Source organism: Lissotriton vulgaris, chromosome 9, assembly GCF_964263255.1.
Source record: "Lissotriton vulgaris chromosome 9, aLisVul1.2, whole genome shotgun sequence".
In the NCBI taxonomy this organism is placed as follows: Eukaryota; Metazoa; Chordata; class Amphibia; order Caudata; family Salamandridae; genus Lissotriton; species Lissotriton vulgaris.
In genome coordinates, this window is record NC_141697.1 from 114966909 (window position 1) to 114975025 (window position 8117).

An 8117-nucleotide genomic window follows, 5' to 3' on the forward strand; every position below is an offset into this window, starting at 1 on the left:
AATATAGGAAATACATTCAATTTAAAAAATGAAATAGACCTATATAAAATGTAATATATATATTTACTTTAAAACAAAAAATAAACTATTCATTTTAATTTATTTTAAAATTTTATAAATCTATAACAATGTAAAAATAAATATATATACCTATAACATAAAATATAATAAAAAACATTATATTATAAATTAAAATATTAAAATATTTAACAGTCTTTACACTTACATTTTGCACTCCATTGAGTGCAACCATATGGAAAATGTTGGATAGCGAAGATGTAAAAATTACTATTCCCACTCCACTGAGTGCAACAGTAGGGAAAGTGATGGATAGCAGAGGGGTAGAAATTACTATTCCCACTCCAGTGAGTGCATCAGTAGAGAAAGTGTTGGGTAAAAGAGGGGTAAAAATTACTATTCCCACTCCAGTGAGTGCAACAGTAGGGAAAGTGTTGGATAGCGAAGGGTATAAACATTACTATTCCCTTCCAGTGAGTGCAACAGTAGGGAAAGTGTTGGATAGAGGAGGAGTAAAAATTACTATTCCTACACCAGTGTGTGAAAAATTAGGGAAACTGTTGGATAGCGGTGGGGTATCACTTATTATTCCCACTCCAGTAAGTGCAACAGTAGGGAAAGTGTTGGATAGCAGAGGGGTAACAATTAATATTACCAGTGGAGTCAGTTCAAAATTAAAAACAAACAAAATATCAACTTCAACACAAAAGATTTTAAAAAGCAAGAAAAGAAAACATATGTAAAAATATTCACAATTTACAAAAGATAAAAACATATTAGAATGTTAAAAGATCTAACAAATACCTGGAAAGATTTTTTTTCATGTAAACATAATTTACAAATAACTACTGTTAATAGAAATTATTTATAATCAAAAATATTAATTATTAAATGAATGTAATCTTTTTTATTTGCTACCCTATAAGACCACACAATTCACAACACACATACATTTTAAAAAATGTACCTCCATAATTAACATAATTAATTATCAAATAAAGAAATATAATTCATTAAAAAAAAATTAAAACAGATAAATGTAATTTACTCTCTAAGCGTTAGCCCTATAAAACCCCCTCACACAAAATAAAAATAAACAATGACCATAAATATTTATGAATTGATTAATTATTATTATTAATCAACTAATTATTATTCAACTAAACATAAATAACTTTCCACCCTCTACCCCAATAAACACCACAACCCACACCCAGAAATCATTATACAATTTCCATAACTAACTTAACATTAATGGCACTCTCTGGACACTCGTGGAAGCACTTTAAACTTACCTTTGTTCCCTGCCTTTGCTGCTGGTCGTCCTGGTCTCCCTCCTGTCGCCACAGCTCTACATCTTTGCGGCCGCAGTGCGGAGGGGGACTACACCCCCCAGGCTCCTTTGCGGCGGAAGCCGCCACCGCCATTTCCGCGCCCAGAGGCGCTTTAAACAGAGGACAGCCCTGGTGGAGCGGGCGCTCTATCGACACTCGTGGGGGCACTTTAAACTTACCTTTGTTCCCTGCCTTTGCCGCTGGTCGTCCTGGTCTCCCTCCCGCCGCCGCAGCTCTACATCTTTACGGCCACAGTACAGAGGGGACTACACCCCCCAGGCTCATTTGCGGCGGAGGCCGCCACCGCCATTTCCGCGCCCGGAGGCACTTTTAACAGAGGACAGCCCCGCATCGCTGGATCATGCGTGGGCTGCGCCGGGCTAAGCCCGGGCCAAGGGCGGGCCCATCTGAACCCGTCCGAGACAGAAAGAGACTGGACTGGGCCACCCACCGAACGTCGTTATTCTTGTAAGACTTTACAGTGTTTTAACATTGTTAAGTATTTGACCCCATAACTTGTATAATTACTGTTAAACAATTTTTTTTTATATTTGCTGTAATTTGCGAGGCAAATGGCATCAAAAAATGGGAAAGGGAAAAAGCCCGGAAATCCATGGGGGTAACCGGAACCTGAGATGCATTCATTACCAGGGCCGCTTCGGTCCTGGAACATGAAATCGCTATAACTGAACGCCGTTTGTCCCTTGATCCCATGTACTTGAGGAGATCTTCACTTGGCGGTATAGCCTTAGTACCCTCTCCAGACCAAGCAGTTATAATTAGGTCACAGTTTGATGCTAAAGCCCATCATCAACATGATTTAAAATTATACTGGACTTCAGTCCTATTGTTGTAAACGCTGATTCTTCATTAGTTTATCCAACGACCTATCCTGGCCCCTGCATATCTACTCAACTAATGAACAAACGGTTTACTGACCCAAACTTACCTGACCGTTCAGTGGCAGTAGGCCCTAACTCTAAGAGGAAATGAGGAGGAAACTTACAAAAGGGGGGTTGCTCTAAAAAAAACAAAGTCGCATTACCTAAGGTAGCGGCAAAATTGACAGAGGGCACAAAAAAGAACATTTAAAAAAAACAGAATAACGAACCCCCACTCGACATACCTCTTGCCAGCGCAGCAGAGCCATTAATAAAGTAGGCTAAGAGTATAGAGTGTTGGCTAGAAAAAATTGAACAGCTGGTTGAATCATTAAACCTTCCATTATTGGAAAGATCAAAAAGGATCAGTGAAAAGTTAGGATCACTTGAACAAACAACTCTGGCTAACTCTGCACTATTAAATAAATTAGTGGAGTCTGAATCCACCCAAATTAGAGAACTAGAACTACACCCCCTGACAAACAACCAATTAGACCCCGTGAGAACATTGTACCAGTAAATAAAGAACCACTCTGGCCAGGAAATGGCATGAAAGACGGTGAGGCAATACGAACAGCGAGATCAAAGGTAAAGGGGGGTCGATTGGAGTGGCAGGGAGCCAGAGATGAAAGGAGTCCTGAGAACGTAGGGAGGAAGAGTAAAACTCCCTTACCTGATAAAGCAGTACCATCTAGAGACAAAGGGTATGGTAATAGCCAAAGATTAGACCTCCCCCCGGATTCATTCCCATATGTAGTTGTGTTAGCAGGCGTTCCGGAGTTGAAACATGATAAAATAGAAACATATCATGAGCTGAAAAATAGGGTAATGTTCTGGTTGGGTAGAAATAGAACACTTAGACCGGATCTACATGGTGAAATCTTAAACATACGCAGAGTAAGTTGGGTGGGCCACAGAACAAAGGACATTGATGGAGACTGTATCATCGTCAATTTTAGAGATCCACGTGTGGTACAGTACATAAGTGGCTTTCAGAATCATAGAAATTTGGGAGGTATTTTTTCCTTCGATTTAAGCTATTTTTATCCTTCCTCGCCTGCTACTTTTGGTGGCCCCCTTTCTTACAATCTATATCGAGGTGGCCCCATTTTTTCATAAGAAAATCCGTTCAATGTCCCAATAGGTAACCGCTTTGAATCTTTATCGGGGCTTGGGGGAGTAGATTGACCCACAATGGAAAATGCGCACGTCAAATGTATCAAAAATCCCTTACCTGAAATGGCAATGGGTAATCAGGTAAAATCGGGTTTGACCGAGCAACCTCTCCCAACTAATATTATTAAGGAGCTAGTATACTCTGATATAGGACTTGAAGCAGAAACTAGGGACTCTAGTTTGAATGAAGAGTTTAATAATGGTAACATAGAAGATGTTGGGACTACTTGTAGTGTCACTAACTGTACGAATAAGGGTACTTGGTCTATTATTTATTGGAATATTGCTGGACTTAGAGCCAAGTTAGATAATCCGAATTGGGTCAAACTTATTAATGAATATCATATTGTATGCCTACAAGAGACATGGGTGGTTGAAGTGTACCACTTGAGCGGATTTAAAACTATATTTACATCAGCTATAGACTCATCACGTGGCAGAGCCAAAGGTGGGCTTTGCACTTATGTATCCAACCTTTTTAAATGTGAAAAATTTAGATTTTTTACAATAATTGTTTTTATCACATGGTTGGGTTACATATAAACAAAATATTTTGTTTATTTATTGTGAATTTTTATAATAACGTTCCCTCGGTAGACATCCCTGTAGTTTTGAAAACCCTGAGAACTGATCTTTACAGTTTATTAAGTAAGGAAACTAAAGAGTTTGTTGTTGTGGGGGGGGGGGGGCGATTTGAACTGTCCACCATGTAAAAGGGGTGAAAAAGGTACTTGTGGTCTGATGTCGAATAAAGACACAAATCTTTCACATTTCGATCACACTGAAACTGGGGATTTTCGAAATGAAATTGTCTATATGAATGATTTAGGTTTTGCCAACAAAATGTGCCAACCGGAGATACCATTTTCCCCAACAATCAACGGCAGAGGTTTATTTTCGACAATTGATTTCATTTTGATATCCTCATGTTACAGAGACAATGTTCCTAACTATAACACGTTGCAAAATCCTTTAAGTAATCAGTTCCCTAGTAGGGTCGAAATTTTAGATCCATATTTTGCCCCTGATTGTGATAATATACTCAGGTGCTATCCTAGTAATATTGCATTATCAAGACAGAATGGATATGCACTGAAATGGTTCAAGGTAGTCCCCGAAGACTTCCTATGTAAATTAATTAGGACTTGTGAAGCGAGTTTTAATATTTGTTTGGGTATGGCAGCTGATAACATCGAAATAATTAATAACTTTAAGCTAATAACCACACAAATAAAGGCCAGTCTTTGGGTAGAATTAAAAAACCTGAAAAGAAAAAGATCAAGTTGGTTTGACACGACGTGCACTAAGGCCTATTCTAAACTTAAATGTGCCTTGAACAACACTGATAGGGATCAGATCTGATCAGGGAACTACCTAAGGTATATAAAACGGCGCAAAGAACAAGAAGGGATGTACTGAAGAGGGAAGCGTGGGAAGCATTATGCGAACCTTCACAATTGCGAGACATGACAGCCTTCTGGAAGGCAGTAAATGCACCTTTTTTTAAGGATATTTCTAGAGCAAGGATTGAGATTGCAATTTCCGAAGCTGAATGGGTGAGGCACAGGGAGCGTCACTGAAGTGCAACTTACACAGCAGCTTCTCTCTGTTTTGCTCTTGATTCTGTCCTGCACTGAAAATCCCGGCCGATACAGCAACTTCGATTTTGACTTTAGCTTTAATATTTTGCGGCCCCCCTGGTGGATGGTGGCCTCACGGTGCGGTGTGCTCTCAGGTGCGATGGAGTAGGCGATGCGCTTCTCCTCGCTCATATGGTGAATGGCAGCAGCAACAGCAGTACTAATACTAATACTTTGCAAACTTGATTTTCAGGATTTTCAAAATTTGGGGCATGATGGGTGATCATTTTCCCTGAAGGTGATTCTCCCTTTCACACTTTAATTGCAGGGTCCAGTCCTTTTTTATGGTTCTTAAAAACCAGAACAGTCACTTTAGTTAACAAACACAAATCTGCACAAAATATTAAAATTCTGTTTTTCTTCTTGTTCTTTAACAACGGTGCACTATAGGTCTTGGGACACAGTTGGACTGATTTATTACTCGGAGTCAGGAGGAGGATGGAAGGGCTCAGGGTGGGATTACCTCAACATCCAGAAGAAGGAAGGTACTGAGTCTATCTACTTGAAAGGGTAACTAACATGATGATGACACTGAGGCCTACTCACCTCTGTGGACTGGAGATTTGGGAAATGCTGCAGAGTGTGTGTGCTGCCTCATATGTGAAACTGCTCTTGTGTGATTGTGGTCAGGGGGCCTGTTGCTTGTAACTGGACACAGACTTTTCATGCCACATAATCAAATCAAATCAAATCAAATCAAAATTCGCTTTATTCGATTTTAGACAATTCAAGTCATTAAAGCACATACATAGATAAAAAACAATTAAGAAAACTTGATATGTACATTAGTTAAAACGTTATCTATCACATGGTGCAGAGGTGCGTTCAAATGGGGGTAGGGTAACCTACACAATGGTACATTCCAGACTTTAATCACAAATAGACGTTATGCGTTGACACATTTTTTGATTTTCATAATGTTTTTCAAAAAAACGGACATAGCGCATACTGGTAATGTACCATCTAAAAAAACGCTGGTCTACATTGTCTCCAGCCTGACTGTTTTATCAACGGGAGAATCCAACTTCTTCTTTCCTTTTCATAGAATTATACAAAACAATATCACGTGAATGGTGGATTGTGAGGACACGTCATCCCAGGGACAAAATGAAAACTCTTTAGACCAGTCATTTATTCCTGGGTACCGAACCAGCCGGTGGAAACTATTAAACCTAAAAAAAGTTAAAAGATATCTATCGTATCCCCCCAAGCAGCATAGGAGATACAATTGGATACCATATGTGGTCAAAGTCATTTGATGATGAACCACCATCCCCTTGTGTACCTCCTGGGTGAGTCTGTGTGATTCCAAATGAGTTGAACAATTTAATTTGAACTCCTTCCCGGAGATTGAATGAATTTTCTTAGGGGTAAAATAGTAATCTGGATGGCCAATGTCACACAAAAATCTTTTAACATAGTTCAGCCACGTGATCTTGTTAACCTGGTCTAGGTTCATGGAATCCTTAATTATATCTGTCTTTAGGCACATGCTACTTGATGTCCATACACGGTGCCATAGCAGCACAGGTTGCATTTTTATAATATCAGACACATGGGGGATGCCTAGCTCCCTATGACAGTTAAGAACCGGGGTGCTCGCTGGTACAGCTAAAAAAAATCTTAAAAAGGCATTTTCTCCACGTTGAATCAAAGACACATCGTAGAAGCCCCACACTCCAGCTCAGTATATTGCAATGCTTAAGCATTTTGCCTGGAAGGAGTATATCAGGGGGCCCTTTTCCCATTTTCTTGGAGAAATTAACAAGGGCGGCAGTCGCCTTCGTAAATAACAAGCTCCTACTTTTCACCGCTGGGGCCCAAGAACAGTACACCAAGGTAAGTAAAAGAGTAGGTGGAATCTACTCTCTTATACCCCAAGGGGAGGCTGTTACTTTTAATTCTCTCTCGCCCACAGGTCACTACAAACGTTTTTTTAGGGTTCAGTTTCAGACCTAGATTATCCATAAAGCAAGAATAAGTTGAGAGTGCTTTCTGCAAGCCTAATTGCGTACGGGCCATTAGGACCGCATCATCAGCGTACAGGAGGGAGACTATTGGTTGTTTATTAACATATGGAGGATCCTGCGCCGTTCCTTAGAGCTCCTGCTCCAAAACATTAGTATAAAGATTAAAAAGGAACAGCGCAAGAACACAGCCTTGCCACACACCCCTATCCATAGTAAATGGCACAGCACATTCCCCGTTCGTACCATAGCGCACCTTAGCAGTGGCCCCAAGATATAATTGTTTTAAAATCTGGATCAGTACCGGGTCAATCTTTAAATTTGTGAGTATGCTCCACAGCTTTTTGTATATCACACAATCAAAGGCAGCTTTTAGATCCTCAATTGCCACGTAGACTCTCCCAGCCTTTGCCTGTGTGATCTTCCCGATTAAAATATTTAAATTCATAGTTTGTTCGATTGTCCCCAGCCCTTGTCTAAAACCGTATTGCACGTTGCTTATTATGTTATTATCATCCGCCCAGATTTGTAATTTGTTCAGAACAACTCTTTCCATGACTTGCATCAAGAAATCAAGGAGAGATATCGGGCGGTAGCATGCCGGGTTTTCTCGCTCCCCCTTCTTAAAAATTGGGACGATAATAGACTCCGCCCATGTTTTCAGGAAGCCCTTACTTGCTTGAAATACCCTAGTTATCAGAGGTGGCCAAAGTAAGGGGGTGGTTTTAAATAAATCGATGGGAAGGCCATCTGGTCCAGGGCCCTTGCCACCCCAGCTAGAAGTTATTGCCTCCGTCACCTCATCAAAAGGGAAATTTCTAGTTCAATTGGGGTAAAAGTAATGGGGTTTTCCACCTGTGGGGTTAAAAAATCAGAGGTGTTTTCATCGGGTCCCTGCGTGCTATAGACCTTTGAAAAATAGTCTACCCATGCCTTTTCATCTATTGCGATTCCAATTGATGCAACATCTTTAGTTTTAAAAAATGGCGCATTAACTGCCCGCCAAAATAGGGTACAATCTTTACTAAGTGATGCGTCATGGAGAGCCGTCCATGCATGGTTTTTGTAATTCTTTCTTTCAATTTTTTCTTGCTAAATTAT